This window comes from Hibiscus syriacus, unplaced genomic scaffold (assembly GCF_006381635.1).
Source record: "Hibiscus syriacus cultivar Baekdansim isolate YM2019G1 unplaced genomic scaffold, ASM638163v2 tig00110794_pilon, whole genome shotgun sequence".
Lineage (NCBI taxonomy): Eukaryota > Viridiplantae > Streptophyta > Magnoliopsida > Malvales > Malvaceae > Hibiscus > Hibiscus syriacus.
In genome coordinates, this window is record NW_024062865.1 from 904,811 (window position 1) to 920,645 (window position 15,835).

The 15,835-nt window shown below is 34.0% G+C and overlaps 1 pseudogene; it reads right to left on the minus strand.

Annotated features, from left to right (window-relative positions):
- Window positions 1-21: 21 nt before the first annotated feature.
- LOC120141299 lies at window positions 22-6,586 on the minus strand (annotated as a pseudogene).
- Between the last annotated feature and the right edge of the window lie 9,249 nt (window positions 6,587-15,835).

Below are 15,835 nucleotides of genomic sequence, written 5' to 3' on the forward strand. Positions count from 1 at the left end.
CTTCATAAAGGGAGATCCATGGGAAAAAAAGGGTAAAAGAAATAGATTAAACGAGTCCATTCTTACATAGACGCCTCAAGAGGCATAGATTACATTTTGCTGCACTTTTATTGAAATAAATAGAACATTCCTCATAGCTGAAAGAATACTAGGTTAATTATCATCTGCAAAACTCACATGTTACCTATCGGATTTCCACCGCCAGTCGTCTGCGAAAAATTCTCCACGAGATTCGGTTATAACCCGGAAGAGCGGTTGGCGTATTCTTGTACCAATGCTGCAAACAGTGATGGCCTTTCGAGCAAGCACGATGGTGAATCGAATTCTTTAGCCTTTCCTGTGTATTAAAGAAAAACATAAGCGTTAGATATGGAAATTCATGTGACGAACTGTAACCATGAATGTTTTGTATTGAAGTTTGGCACGAGTGAAAAGGCTAAGAGAAAGGACTCGCCTGCATTGACGACTAATACCCTGTCACAGTCCATTACTGTTGGTATTCTGTGAGCGATGCTGATGATCGTGCAGGCTGCAAACTCTTCCCTGATGATCTTTTGGATTACGACATCAGTTTGTGAATCGACGGATGCTGTCGCCTCGTCCATGAACAGAAGCCTGCTGCGCTTAAGCATTACTCTCCCCAAACACAGGAGCTGCCTTTGCCCCACGCTCCAGTTGTCTCCGTTGTCAACCACTGGTGATTGAAATGGTTTCGGTTAAGCAGTACTTCAGTCGGGAGATTCAGAACAAGTTAATAGTCATTTACCTAAAGAATCGAGCTTATCTGGTTTCGAAGCAACCACGTTTTTAAGTTGGCAGCGCTCAAGGCTCTGTAGAAAATATCAACAAATAAGCTTGTATGGCCTAAAATGGTCCATATTGTTTTTGGAATAACATGTTTACCTTCCATATCTCTTCATCCGAATACTGTCCTACCGGATCGATGTTGCTTCGAACAGTTCCTTCGAACAGTACAGGTTCTTGTGGGATGATCCCGAAGCGCGACCTAAGATCATGAAGTCCCAGCATGCAGATATCTATGCCATCAATAATTATTTTCCCTCCTATTGGCTCAACCAGTCTAAAGAAAACTTGGATTAAAGTCGACTTCCCACTCCCCGTCCGACCAACTACACCGATTTTTTCACCACCGTTAATGCTCAGAGTAATGCCTTTAAGTACAAGAGGCGTGCCTGGACGGTATCTAACCTGCTGGCCAAAATTGTTGGCAGTAGTTCATCAACTCTGGCAAAGCATGTAGTTCAAAAGAAGTTACAGAGAGAAAAGTGTTACCCGCAGGTCTTTGAGCTCGACATTGCCTCGGGCAGGCCAATTCGGAGGGGGAAGGCAGTTTTCGTTATGCCATGCCGCTTCCGGCTCGAGCCTCGAAAATTGCTTTATTCTTTCAACAGAAACCATCCTGTTTTCCACAAGGCAGCTAATGTATAGTGCCCAGAACAACACGCTGTTGAGGGACAACCCATATGAGAGAGATAACCCCACATTTTCTGCATTTTTGCAAAATAAGTTTCTTCAAACATTCTTATACTTTGATGGTACAAGGCCAATGAACATATAGAATTACCTGGCTTGACAATGCTGCTAGGTAACACAATCATAAACAAGGTAGAAAGACAGAGGACTACACTCCCGATAAGTTCCAAGCGGAATCCCAACCATTCGTTGCATCCATAGTTGTGGAAATCCATGCGTAAATTGGAATTTACTCTGTCAACATTTTCCTGACAAAAAAAATCCTCCTTTCGGAATGCGCGGATTGTCATAACTCCGGATATGCTTTCCGAGAAGTGATGAATGACAGGTGCTTTGGTGATCGAGTCAAGGCGAGTTAATTCTCGAGATGATGCAAGGAAGTATTCCTGTAATTCAAGAAAAATGACCTAAACAGATAAAAAAAACTGCTGTTTCATATATGTGAATGAAAAGAATTCTTTAAATTTGCATGAAAGACGCGCATACCCGATACCAGATATTCAGCCAAGCAAGAGGAATTATCAGGAATATTGTTGGCCAAGCATATTGACATGTGATTATGAAGATACTGAGCAGTGTAATGTACATATAAATAAGTAGCCCCATGAAGAACGGAACCATGAAATCAACGTTGGTCTGATCAGTTGATGCCTGTTGATTACAAAAGAAGGAATCTGTTAGTCCCAAGATATCTGATCACTTCTTTCTTGTAACTACTTCTCCAGTTGCTTCTTTTAACAAATAATATAAATATGACAGATGATGAAAGTGTCGAAATACAGTCTTTGAAACCTTACCCGACTTAAAATTCTTCCTGACGGTGTGGTATCGAAAAAGGACATAGGGGCATGCATGATGCTTTGAAGAATTTGTCCAAAAAAGATCTGAGCTGTTTGAGCCCCATAAGTGTTACAAAAATGGCCCTGATCAAAATCAACACAACAGACACGGCTGCTATGATGGCATAAACAGAAATAAATACCGAAGGGTCAAATGAAAGTGCGCGTTTGGCTGAAGTTTGGTATGACAACCAATAATCGCCGGCCATTAGAGAACCTTGCCATACCAGAGAAACTAACAGTACTGCAGTCACACCCCACCAGCCAAAGGCCTCAGTGCAGTACATTTTGTACAAATTGAAGCTGACTTTACCGGTTTCCCTCTCTTCATCTTTGATTAGCTTAGAATCCCCTTATCAGATTTCGGGTGGTCTTGATGCTCTCCATTTGCTTCCCCAAGGTTGGAAACACCCTGAGGAGGTTTGGTTGTTTTGTTGGAATTTTCACTGGGGATGTTGTTGCCTGCTTCTACTAGCTCCATAGCCGTTTCATGTGCAGCTACCAGAGCTCCGAAATCCAAGCCAGAGTCGAGTAGACTATTATACTTCCCTGACTGTACTATCATCCCGTCTCGCATCACCTGGAATTTACACATGAATATTTTAGAAACACCGGCATATTCGTATACGAGGGCATGTGCAGGCCTGTATCTGTTCCAAAAATAGATAATACCTATCCTACTTACCAAGATAAGATCAGCATTGTGCAAGAAGTCCACTTGATGGGTTACAAGCAAAATAGTCTTCCCATGAGAGCTCCTCTCACACATTCCTGCAGATAAAGCATACAAAATAAACATAAGCAACATCGATGATGGATCATTTCTTTCCAACAATTGCAAAGTTTGTAATGAATTAGACAACAATGTTACCTTAAATATATCTGTCCCTGTATGTGCATCAACGGCGCTAAAGACGTCATCTAGAAGGTAGATGTCACAGTCTTGGTAAACAGCTCTCGCAAGTTGTATCCGTTGCTTCTGGCCACCGCTGAGGTTAATTCCACGTTCTCCGATTTCGGTCTGATCACCGAAATCCATCATTTCTAAATCTTTCTCCAAGCAGCAAACCCTTACAACTTCCCTGTATTTCTCCTCGTTCATTGGAAGACCAAACAGGATGTTCTCTTGAATTGTCCCATTTTGAATCCAAGATGTCTGAGCTACATATGCAGTCGAACCGCAAAGCTTAACCTGTCATGGAAACAACAAGAATTCATGTTAGAGTTAACACTGTTCTAGAAGAAACTTCATGTACAATCAACTACCATGAAATAAGTATTCACAGTTGCATATATCAATGATGGGGTGAAAAGATAGCCTTAATTCTTAGACTTCATACCTTTCCTGATGTTTTGTGCATCTCGCCAAGAACCGAAGCCAGAAGAGACGATTTCCCGGATCCCACGGTCCCGACTATAGCGGTAAGCTCCCCTTTCTTGACCTCCAAGTTTATATTTTTCAGAACCTCCTCCCCGTTTTCATCATCCCAGCTAAACATCCCATTTTTAACTTCGACGGCAATACTACCGTCACAACCCTCCTGCCTCTCCACTGATGAATCCACTAATTCCTTGCTCATCATATAAGTATCCAATCTCTCCAATGAAATCATTGCTTGTGAAAGCGAGATCATCGACTGTGGGAAGTTCCTGACGGGCTCCTGTAAGATCTTCAAGATCGTTGTTGTCGTGAACACTAGCCCTGCATCAAGTTTCACTCCTAATAAAAGTGCAGTCCAAAATGTGACGGTAGATAGCAGTATCGGTGTTGACCACATCAGTATGATATTTCCAGTGATTGAATAGGTGAATTTTCTTAGCCAGCCGAACTCGGTTTCACGGAAAGATTGGATTCTTTTATTGAAGTGTTCTTCCCATGCCTGGAACTTGATAACCCGCATGTAATTAAGCATCTCATTTGTGGCCTTCATCCTCTTGTCACGATTCTGCATCACCTTGAATTGGAACTGGTTGTTCATTCTGGTTCCGATTACCACAAAAACAAAAACACCAAGAAGTCCAATCACTGCCGTGACGATCGCAACACCGAGGTACTTATACAAAAGCACCATGGCAACCGCAACTTGCAAAGGAGTAATCCAAATAGAATGCAGCTGCAATATCATCTCAGAGAGCTGTTGAGCATCAACAGCCATGTAATTCACAATCTGTCCAACACCATGAGCCTGACGAGCGGAGCAGGTTAACCTTAACCCCTTCTTGTATAAAGAGGTGATAAGAGTGCAACGAATGAGCATCCCTAGGTTCTGAGTGTTGAAGTTGAAGTGATGAGTAGTCCACACTTCGAAAAACTTCGATACAAGAAGAATCGATATAAGATAGTATCCTTCATAAGGTGAGCTTCTTTTCCCCGCAGTGTAGTCGACAAAGCTTTGGATCAGTACCGGACCGACATACAAAAAGCAAAGCCGCACTATTGCAAGGAATGCAGTCAGGGCAACTTCCTTCCAAAAGCATCGTAGCAATGTAGTCCGAACAGGGTGGCTCAATTTTTCATGCGGTTTAGGCCAATTCAGTTCGAAGAGCATCGACAGCTTCTCGGCCCTATGTTCCGGTGACATATTAGGGACATCCTCCAATTTGAGAGGGGATTTGTAGCCTTTTCTCAACAGAGGATTCATCCATATCCAAAAGGCCTTTGATACTATAGAAGCTGAAGCAAAGCCACTCACTTTCGGTTTGCTCAAAAGTGGCTCATGTAACTTGGCTTCCTCTTCATCCATCGTTCGTTCGGGTACTCCAGTCACCGTTATACCAGTTGAACCTCTAATGGCGACAACAAGAAGAAGAACTGATAATGGAAAAGAAACAAAGAAAACCATATCATCCAACCACAAGTGCTTATCCTCATTCTTTTCGACAGACAGCACACGAATGATACCAGACGCAGCGAACAACGAAACGATAATAAAATTCACAAACCAATAAGCACGGAGCGATAACGGATGGTTAACAGCCTCGAATCTCTTCTCATGGATGATTAAGATTGCAATCACAGCATGAGTAATGGCTTGAACTAACCAAAACATACCATCAAATTGCTTCCATGGCTCCTGGATACTCCTAGTGAATGCAAGAATGCATATAATAGTGTAAGAAAACGCTAACACAGCCGTCACAGTCAAGGAGAGTTTGAACCATATGGTAGTCTTGAGAAAGTCCCTGTTATTTCTTATGAGAGGCGTGTTGGTGCCGGAGCTGCCATGGCTGTTTCCTCTAGAATAGAGCTTGTGAGCAGCAAAGCATAGGAGGGTGAGCAAGAAGAAGATATCAACGGCCGAGAAGAGAGCCCTTTGAGGACAAGGAGAAAAGAAAATGAATCTCAGCCATTGGAATACAACATGAATAGATGTCGTCTCCTTGGAGGATTCAATCACAGAGCCTGAACACGAAAGCGAAGTAATCCAAGTGGTTGAAGACATATTCAATTATGCACTCAAGACTTGAACGTGAAACAATACAAAATTCACCGTTTTCTTTTTCAGAGATTGATGATTCCAATCAAAATCTTCACTTCCATCACCTGTAAACAAGACCCAATACATCATCATGTATCTACAAAAAGAATGATCCAAAAAACTAATAATAACAAGAAAACAAGAAGAAAACAGTGAAATGTTCACCAAGGAACTTCAAATCAGATCAGATTTATAGCTTCACCGGTAAAATACTGTAGAAATACCTCGAAAGCTTTGAACATTTAAGCATGGGCTAACATCTTTAACCTGAAGCCAGAAAAATATAAGAAAAGCTTGGAAGGCAAAGGTGAGAACAAGAGGGGGCAACAATGCCACGATGGTCCCTGTTATATAATCTGATAATAAATGAACGAGTCTTGCTGGAGTTCTAAGAGCCAAGCCATCCAGAAAGCCATGAAGCGGCTATGGTGAGCAAAATGGAAATTTGACCAAGAGAATATACCATTTCCCATACTTGTCAAACGAATACGAGATTTGTGTCGAATACTGAATATGTACAGTTGAATCTCACATGCTATTTATTGTGCATTAAAATACCTGTATGAAAAAAGAAAAAGAAAAAAGTAACCAAATAGTAACAGTATCCTCAAAAAGGAAATAAAAGAAAGCCAAAACTCCATTAAAAAGCAAAGGAAGGCTTATAAAACGTTTATAGCAAAACACCCCAGGCAAAGATAAACCATGCAAAACAAAGAAGAAGCCATGGAATAAACCTGAAACTAAGTTCGAGACAAAATAAATGCCAAATTAAACATTGCTTCGATTTGTTGAGTCACGGAACTTTGCACCAGCAGGGATGAAAACCCAAATCCAAAGCCAACTAACACTTGAAAAAACCCGTATAGCTAGCTTCATGTTACAATAAAACCTCTATAAATTAATATTCGATAAATTAATAACTTTTCTAAAATAATATTTTTTTCGATTTGGACTTAAGATATAAATTAATAATTTTGATAAATTAATAAGATAATAATCTTCTGTAATACCCTTATATAAATTTATGGTCCTTTCAATATTATAAATTAATAATTCTATAAAATTACAAATATAACTAGGACAACTTAGTAAAATATGATTCTATTATTGTTTGTTTCCTCTTAAAATTTAAATATAGTTGTATTTCATCTCTAACTCTTCTTATTGCATACACAAATTTTAATGTTGTGTTCTCATACTGCAACAATAAATTGTAAAGAGTTGTTGTCAATATGAGTGTTTCCTTCCGCGTAATTGATTGCAAAAACATTATATCATCTTCAGTTTCACCCTCAATAGAATTTTCAATAACATTAGCTACAATTTCTTCTAAACTTTAGCCTCTAAACATATATCATTTTCATCCGTCTAATCCAATAGGTGCTTAACATTCATTTTGTTTTATTCGTGAAAAATAATGTAGATACGTTGAATTGGAATTTTTTTAAAATTAATGAATTATTAATTTATCAATTAATTAATAATTAATATATCATTAAATTAATAAAATTATATGGTCTCAATATTATTAATTTATAGAGATTTTACTGTATTAGTTAACGCGAAAACAATCAAAAGTCGACCTATAATTATGGTCATTAATTCAAAGAAACAAAATATTATATTTTTAAGATTACGGTGGTACCCTTGTTGTTTTATTTATACGTGATAAGGTTAAGAACATATATTACATACAAAAAAATTATCTATGTGAAACGAATAGGTTTAACTTGGTTTCATTTTTTATGAGTTCATTGCATCACATATTTTTAAAGCATGACCCTAATTTTAATAAAATATTAGATCGAGTTATATTATTATATGTTAAAAAATTATGTTAAATTATGGTTGAAACTAATTACATATTTGTATAAATTTAAGGGGGGAAATTGAATATTCAAAAGTTTGGGGACCAGTTAAAAAAAGGGTCATAGCTTAGGTATGAAATTATAATGTTCTAAAGTTTATAATATTTAAAAGTTTAAAGACTAATTTAGAATGAGTTATAATTTGGGGATGAAATTGCAATATTCAACAATTTAATAATCAATTTAAAATGATGGTTATAGTTTAGGGACATATGATATAATTAACTCTTTTGAAGTTTTTGTGTTAAATTAAAAAACGATGTTTATTTCTATGATTATACCGATCACAGTAAAATCTCTTTTAATATAATGATTTTTCATGATATAATTATATTTTAAGTTTAATTGTCATTGTTAACAAGTATATTTTGTTGCAACTTTATTTTCTACTATTGTCACTTGGTTTGACAAATTTGATATATTTTGTGTGTATTCTCCTTTTTGCGTTGATTGTGACAACTTGTCAACGTGATCGTTACTTTCAATGGAGTTGTAGATTGGGATGTAAATGAGACGAGATAGATCGTGAGTTATTCGAGATTGATTCGATCAAGGTTCGATAAATATTCGAATCGAATAGACTCGACTCGAGTTCTTAACGAGCCGAAACGAGCTACTCAATAATTGACTCGAAAAACTCGTAAGCAGCTCGAAAATATAATATATTAAGATTTTTTTAAATAAATTAATAATAATAATAATATTTATGTATTGATTTTTTTAAATACAGTAAGATTTCATGTATTTAAGATTCATGTTTGAATTTGAGTTTGAGGCTTCAATCGAGTTAAGTTTAAGAAAAAAAATTCATTTCGAACCTTTTCGAGATACTTACGAGCTTCAGTTTAGGATTTCAAGTTCGAGTCGAGCTTGGAAATTTTAAGCTCGCGAGTTTATAAGTCGAATCGAGTACCATTTTAGAGTTTTCGAATCGAGTCGAACTCAACAATACTCAAACTCGACTCAGCTCGTTTACACTCCTAATTTATAGAATATGAATTAATTATTATGGATCTGGTCAGAGTGTGCTTGACCTCAACATTTTCTATTACAATTTTATTATATACTTTTTTACTTAATTACTATTTTCCTTTTAAATCGTTGACGTAGAATGTGAAGTAATTGGGAAATATTTACGTGCGACAGTCTTAATATATGACTGAAAAATGCGTTATTGTTTTTGTTATTATTTAAATAATAAAAGTGATAAAAATAATCAGAAACATTATTATTTCTATCGGTTTTGTTATTATTGGGCGTTTTACTGGTTTTAATAACATATCCAGTAAAACGCTATCTAAAATATTATTTTTTACCACGTTTTTCTACCGCGTTTACATATATCAGTAATTAATAATAATAACAAAATCGGTAAAAATAATAATAATTTTGGTCATTTTTTTATCGGTTTAATAAAACCGATAGCGCCTTTTCTTAGCCGTATATTAAGATTGTCGCACCGTAAAATTTTCTGAAGTATTATATTTGTGGACATCAGTGACAAAATGATAGTTCATCCTTTTTTTAATACAAAATAAATTACTTAAAACATGATTTAGCGTCTAAATAAATTTTTGTTAAAAAAATGTGTTTAAAGTTTTCTCAATTACTTTTTTATGTGCATACTGTTATTTTTTTAAAATTTTTTACTAATAAAAATATAATTTTAAAAAATTAAAAAAAAACTTCATTTATTTATAAAAAATCTCAAATTTTTAATGAAATTATAAAAAAAAAACTCTAAAAGGTTAAAATATTTCATTTCAACTACCATTACAAATCGTCGTCGTCATCTCCAGCCACCAACGTCATCGAACACTTGAGTTTTAATAAGAATTGCACGGTGATTCGAATGGTGGTGGCAGTGTGACTTATGGACGTCAGGATCGGCCGAAATCAACAAAAAAAACAGTGACGGTGACTTAAAATCTGATGAATCTTTAAACGCTTCTCCATAACAAACAGTGATAATTTACAATGAAATACCAACGATAATTTGATCAAAGCTCGACTTCGGTACTGATGAAGATAACGGTCACGGCTAACCGATGGGCGATTATGGAAGGGGAAGGGATACAGGGGGAGGGGGGAAGGGACAGGGACAGGTATAAGCTAAAAACAAATCATATATAAAAAATATATATTAATATTTCCGCGAACCAAATGCATAAAATAGAAAGATATTCATATTTCAATATTGTTTTCATGTGGGGCCGCCGAAGGTAGATTCATTTAATGAGATGCCTCGATTCACCCAAAGCTATATTAAGTTAGACAAAGAGCGTTTTCACCCAAGGCGAGATTTGGTATTTTATATTTTAATCATATTTAACATATATAATAATTAATAGATTTAATATTTTAACTTAATTTTAAGCATATATAAATTTTATTCTTAATTATATTGTGCGTTGTAGTGGTCAATTTTATGATTATAAGATCTATGGTTCTAATTTATACCATTGATGTTTAGATAATGTATTATTTATACCATTACATTTTTATTTATTCTAACTATAATATTAAAGTTTAATTTTAATTTCAATTATAACATTGATTCATTAAATTTTAAAGGTACAATTATATGAACAAAATGTACGATGACATGAACAGAATGATACCATTTGGTACAATTGTTGATATCTAAAGCGATATCTTCTTAGGTATTAGGGCTTTAGGTGTATATCGATTTTGTCACTAAACTTTTAAATGAATTAATTTTAATCATTGCATTTTATTGTAATTATTGACTGTGAATCATCGTCCATTATTGATCGTCATTTGCAATAAGATCAATGTTAAAACATTTGTATTTATCTAATCTTTCTTCTCTTATGATATATTTTTCACAAAATATAGTCAAAATTGACGAAATTAAACAACTTTTTTTACCATTTTAGGGCTTTGAGGGTTTTTTTATATTGAATGGATTTGAGGTTTGCTCGAAAATCCAAATATTGATAAGTATTATCTTGAGAACATAAACAACATATTTTAAAAATAACCTTATTGGAAAACTATTGGAGGAGATCAAAGTACTAGCACGTCAAACCTTTAAATAGATTTTCATTAATTTTGAGTGAATTTCGAGGAAAATCAATATGATGATAAAAAAGATGAATGAAATACGAACATTTTGATGTCGATCTTATCACGAATAACGACCGGTGACTCGCGATCGGAAAAGTGTAGTACCTAAAACAATACATTTTTAAGATTTAATGACAAAATTGATACATGAAAACAAATTGTGTGCCTAAAAACGATATCGTTTTGGGCATCAGTAATCATGCCAAAACGACATCGTATTCTTCACGTTATCATAATGACATAAAAATTCGTTTACGTAATTGCGTTGTCAATTTTTTTACTTATATTAATTAACAAATTATTTTTTTATTTTGGTAAAATTCATTCATCATAATTTATGAGAATGGAAAGTTTAGTCTAATTGAATAATAGATTAAATCCTTTATTCAATTTATGCTTAAAAATTTAATCATTTAATAATATATGTAAAATACGTAATTAGAAGTTTTTAATTGATTTTTTTAGATTATGAGTTTAATATCTATTACGAGTAAAAAAATTATTTTTCCTTAGATATAAGATATTCAATAAAAAACATACGAAAAAAATAATGATTATTTAAATGACATTCATTCCTAATTACATTTTTAAAATGATATTATTTAAACAAAAATACACCACATTAGACATATTTACAAAATTTATTTTAATAAAAATATATATTTTTAAAATGACATTAAGTCAATCAAAACTTTTAAAAAATTAGATCAGAATAAAAGAAATGATAAAATCATCTAAAAAGAAAATATCTAGCATAAACCATGTGATCATGGTGGTAAAAAAATTATTGTTATTTCTTGAGGTCCTGAGTTCAAGTACAAAAAGTGTTAGGGTGTGAACGTTCAATGTCAAATGGTTGAGAGTTATCTTTGAACGCATATTACTTTCTACTTACCTCATAATAATAATAATAATAATAATAATAATAAATCTACATTGTATGTCCTTTTTACAAGTGCTTATACAAACACAATCTAAACAATGACAAAGATATATATATATATGTATATATTGTATTTAAATATATAAATAATGTAAGATTTGATAATATTATGATTAAAATTAGTGATTTTGAACTATAAAAACAAGTATTGAACTTGATCGAATTCATATTAGTACTATACTTAGGTAAAAGTTTATATATTTAGATCTTTAGAATTTCAAAATTTAACAATTGACAGAAAAATATGAATATTCAAAATTTTATTTAATTGTTGTACATATTAATCTGATAAAGTTCAAGATATTTCTTTGACATTCAAAACTAATATTTTTAATTATTAAATTCTTAAATTTTGATAATTTAAATATTAATTTATATAAAAATTTAAATATAAAACATTTGAACATATTGAATAACTGAGTATGAGACTTATATACACATACCATCATCACTACTCAATTCGTTCTCATATTGAGGTATGCACGTTAGACACGTGACATGCATATTCATTTCCAGTAGAAATATTTAGGTAAATAGGCCGAAATCTTGTGGCTTCCAATTAATTGTAAGCACTTACCTTCTGTTTGGTTAAAAGAGTTTATCAACTAAGGGCCAAACGAGTTTAATTAAGGAATTAATTTACTTAATATATTAAAATAGAGTGAATAATAGTTTTAGAACAGTTGGTCATACAAACTGATTAGATGATTTTAACAGTGAAAGAGAACATTATTTTTTCTAAAGATCTTAAATTTAAACTAACATATTTATAAGATATATATATATATATATATATATATTACCAATTAATTAAAAAATTAATTATAAATTATCTTATAATCATTTACACATGTAGACGAAAATATTTATAACTGTGATGGAAAGACAACGAAATACGTACGGACCCCACCTAAATCCAGTGTGGAGCTGTGGATACTCATTTTGTGTCCCACACCGATAACTGCTCATTAAATGTACTTTTCGGTGGTACTCTTAACTTTTAGAGATGAGGCCAGGGCCTTTTACGTGTATAAAGTAAAACATCTCATATGCGAGTGATTCATGTACCGACACATATAATACATAACACATATTCTTAACGTGACACACAATTAATTATAATCAAAATCAATACTTTTAAAGTGTATTTAGACATTGTATAACAAATTTATAAAAATAAAACTTGATTGAAAAATTATAAAATTATAATCATATGATTAAAACAGTATAAATTTTAAAATAATATTACTCATTGTTAAAAAAGGGCATTGATGTGTTCGTTTTATTTAAAAAAATCCTAACATTTAAATAGCTTCGTGATATCTCTAAAGCTGATGATTTTAATTAGATTTACTTACTTTAAAATTAAAGGATTTCAATTACAATGATTAATTAAATATTTTATATTTATAGTTCGATATGATTACAATCCTCAAAGAATATTTGATCTTTTGAGATGAATGCTATAAGATTACAAAAGCAATCAAATAAAACTCGTTACGCATAAAATCTTAAAACTATTATAATACAAATCTTAGGATAAACCGAAAACCTGATTGTAAAAGGTTATTTAAAAATTAGGAACAGCGTTGATGAAGAGAAATGATAGGTTGATGAATAAAGAGATGGCCTACGTTTGAACAGTTGCAAAAGGACGAGGTTAGAGCATGATGTGATGGATTACAAATCCAGCTGTTTTGTTTGGTTAGGCCGTTGACCCAGATTTTTGAAATTTCAGAAGGGAAGTTGGCTGCTCACCCATTCAATTCAAAAACAACAAAATCTTATTATCATATGAAATGGGGTCAGGGGAGATAGGGTAGTAGTCTGTTCTCAACGCCAGATTAAGAGCAATTTCCGTAGAAGATCTCCGGCAGTCAGAAACTTGAAAATAAAGATAAAATACAATGTATATATAAATAAATAAATACATAGGTGAACAGTCTTCATATGCGCGTCTGTAATGAGAAGTTATCCCTGCAAATAAATCCCTGCATAAAAATCTCTGTATATAGACAGAAACGTAAGTCCCGATTAAATTTAAAAAGAGGAAACATGAAGAGAAGAATACACAGAAGTCAGCGATAGCAATGTACGAGAAGGAATAAAGTCAAATGGGTTAAAACCTAAACTAAGGCAACACTACTCCGCTACCCTAGTTCTAAGCCTTCATAAATTTCAATGACAGAAACGTATAAAAAATATAAGTCATGAAAATTACTACAAAGTCATTAAAAAGTAGACAGAGATGTTACACCCTATGGTTGTGACCCACACTACTCGGTTACCATGGTCTTAAGTCTCCATACTTTCCTATCAGAGGTCATGTCCTCGATAAGGGATAAATCCTGTCAGAGACCATACTTTCCTGACCACATCCGACGATTGTCGCCTAAGGACATGCCCAAACCACCGTAGTCTTCCCTCTCTCAATTTTTCGGATACATGCACCACCCCCAATGACATCCTAATTGCAAAGTTTGGTGTCATGTCCCACAGAGTCCTACTACATGCCCATCGAAACATTCTCATCTCTGCGGCCTCCATCCTCCTTACGTGATCCTTCTTGATTGCCCAACATTCTGATCCGTATAGCAGTGCTGGTCTTATTGCCATTCTATAAAATTTTCCCTTAAGTTTTAGAGGCACCTTCTTGTCACACAAAACTCCAGTAACAACCCTCCACTTTAGTCATCCCGCCTTTATACGGTGTGTAACATCATCATCTACACCCCAATCTTTATGTATCATAGACCCTTGGTACTTGAAACAATCCTTTGAGGGGAGAACGTGTCCTTCGATACATACTTCTACATCTTCATCGTTTTGGTTCCCACTGAAGTTTGAACATAAATACTCTGTCTTTTCAATATTAATCCTTAGACCTTTTTCTTCCAAAGCAGTCTTCCATATAGTCAGTCTACTATTTAGCTCATTTTTTGTTTCAGCAACTAGGACAATGTCGTCAGCGAAAAGCATACACCATAGAACTCCGTCTGGTGTCGCACAATAGATGTCATCCATAATTAAGGCGAAGATGTAAGGGCTAAGAGCCGACCCCTGGTGGAGTCTGATTTCCACTGGGAATGCCTCGGTGTCGCCAACTGTAGTCTTGGCGTATGTAGTAGATCTACAGTACATATCGCGAATCGCCCAGATATAAACAGTTGGGATCCGTCTCGTTTCCGAGATCTTCCAGATCGTATCACGGGATAAACTATCATACGCCTTCTCAAGGTCAATGAACGCCGTGTGAAGGCACACAGCCACTCTCTGGGATGCGCTGCATGCATTAGTTACAAACCATCCTGTTTTGAAGGTAAACCTCATTGTCGATTTACCCACTCTGATGCTGTGCTGCCATTTTTCTTTTTGAAAGGATATACCGAGTTTGGAATGATGATGCTACGAAAAACGTAAGCGATCATCGGGAAAGTTGCAAAAGAATTGAATGTATAGGAAAGATAGCAGGAATGTTCATAAATTTGGTTTAATAATTCCGAGACAGAAATGATGAGGGGTTGGGACATTTTCCATGATGGGAGGGTTTAAATGGATCGCATGAGTATGCGTGATGGGTTGTTGCTCATTTAATCAAAAGATTGCAGTTAAGCATTACTCTAAATTAAATGAATTATGTACTATAAAGTTTGGACAGTTTAGGGATATATTGCATGAGTAATTTACTTGGTAGGAATGACGGCACAAGGTTTTTCCCCCCTTCATTCTATTTGTTTTTAACTATTGAAAAGAAAATACAAAATTAAAAGAAAACTTTGGATATTATATATTATCATTTATTCAACTTTCTTATATATTTAAGAAAGTGAAAAGTGAGGAAAAAATACAATTTCACTCTTCACTTTTTTTCCTCCTATTTTTCATTTACAAAACGAAAAAATAAAAAATAAAAATACAGGTAGAGGGTATAGTGACATGGAAACACAAAAATAGGCATGGATTGATTGGGAACACGGCTTTTAATAAAGTTAATCTATTTGAAAAATATATAAATATATATATTATATATTGTAAAATTACTAATAGAAGAGAAGATAGTGAAAAATTAGAAAACCTATAGAATATCTACTATAATAAAAAGGGAGTAGGAGAAACCTGCAA